Below are 2,110 nucleotides of genomic sequence, written 5' to 3'. Positions count from 1 at the left end.
CTGTGCGTGCGTGCGTGCGTGCGTGCGTGCGTGCGTGCGTGCGTGCGTGCGTGCGTGCGTGCGTGGAGAAGAGGACAAGAGGAGAGGCTTGGATCTTGAGATGACAAGGGTAGTCACCTGGTGCAAATAAAGGCTCAGTTTCATACTTCTGATGATATTATTCGGATGATTGCCCTTGTACTATTATTTTAGTAGGTACTAAAATATTATATTGTACGGTAATTTGATTTCTACGAAAACTTTGTCAAGATACTCATTTTTCTTGTACTAAAATCTGCATTTTTTTACTGATTACTGAAATGTACATTGTTACTAAAACTTCATAGGAAGGAGGAGGTGAATGGGGCAAGAGGCACGAGAAGAAAGGAGTAGCGCCACAGGGATGACGTTGTCGGCAGCGCCTTTGGACCGGTTCGTTCTAGAGAAGTTATGGTGGTCAGCCGTCGCGCTGGGGAATCGGGGAGGATGTCGTTCGGAACACATGGTGGGTTTAGAGGAGTGTGTCGAGGCAGTGCTCGAGGATGGCCACGAGAAGTTGGATTGCACACTTCTCAACGCGATTGCGTCGTTGGTCCAGGTACCAACGCCCTTGTTGTGACCCAATGTTTCTCGGATAGATGTGCATGGTCGGGACTGTTTCGTGCATCCATGCGACAGCTCATGCCACCCACTTCCAACACAATAAGGCAGCCATCTGTCGTTGTCGCTTGTTGTTAGTTTTTTTTGGGTTCCATACTCTGTGGTGTTCCTTAATGCACGAATCTTTTTCAATATGGGTGGGAGTATAAATTTTTTGGTATGGTTATCGCCATTTTTCGAAACTACAGAAGTCTGAAGATGAGAAGCATAATCTTTTATTTTTCATGTTGCTTACCTATGCAGTGTCAAATCAAAGGAACTTCTATCACATATGTTCATGCGTGGTATGCCAATTTCTCCTTGATGGCAAATAATCCAGACAAAATATTTGGATGTAATGGCGGCCTTGCCGGAGTAAGGGGCAAAATTGTGGGAGTGGACGCACATCATGTAGGCTAGACGACAGAGTTTGTGGTCGTTGTGTCCTGAGCGGGCATAATGGAGTTTACACTAATTACTTCTACATTGATATTATTGTTTGGACACTTTGAAAGGAGAAGAAAATAGCAAAGAATACCTAAAAAATCATAGTGTGTATGTAGAAGGTTGGGGTATTTTGACCCGGATGGGCCATTGATGGTTGCGGCCAGCTTGGATAGGGAAGGTACAGATAGTTGGCGAAGAGGAGGATAGCGAAGATGAATAGGAATAATGGTTTAAAGGTAGCAAAAATCAACAATTTTGCTTAATGTGCATGAAGATTCGAACGGTGTATGTTTGACATGATTAATGTTGAATCACTAGCATATATATATACTCCTGTTGTACTCATGTCAAGCTTCAGGGTGGTGGCGTGCTGATGGTGGACGGTTGGCTGCGGCTAGGGCTGCAAGAAAAGCTCGAGGCTCGTGAGCCGCTCGAGATCGACTCGTTTTTTGACTCAACTCGAGATCGACTCGAAAAGAAACATGCTGAGTTTGAACACTTTATGTAGCTCAACCGAGAAACGAGCCGATCTTGAGCCAATGTTGGCTCGCTCGATTTTAGCTCGATAGCTCGACAACATATCATTATGTTAAATGATCATGCCATATATTATATGAAAATAAGATAATTTATTACCATATATGTTGTCCATAATTTTCTCCATTTTATTTACCAACGAACGTGGAAACTTAATTAAGTGCAGAGAAGATTTAGGCCTAATTATGGCACATGGCTGACTATGTGTTAAATATCCTATATTTTTGGCAAAGGTTCCTAGCATATTCACCTTTTTTTCATCCATAGATTTATAATTCTTACCGTCTCATTTAGCTCGAAACTAGCTCGAGATCGACTCGAGATCCTTAGAAGCTGAGCACGAATCATGTTCTACAGCTCGATCATGAGCTTCACTTAGTTTGAGCTCGCTCGAATTTTCATATGAGTTGAGTTGAGCCAACTCCAACTCGCTCGAGCTCGACTCGTTTGCAGCCCTAGTTGCGGCTCCCGTGTAGTTGTAGAGCGGGTCCCGGGAGAGAGGTGGTCG

This window comes from Triticum dicoccoides, chromosome 2B (genome assembly GCF_002162155.2).
Source record: "Triticum dicoccoides isolate Atlit2015 ecotype Zavitan chromosome 2B, WEW_v2.0, whole genome shotgun sequence".
Classification (NCBI taxonomy): Eukaryota; Viridiplantae; Streptophyta; class Magnoliopsida; order Poales; family Poaceae; genus Triticum; species Triticum dicoccoides.
This window is presented reverse-complemented; position numbering follows the sequence as displayed.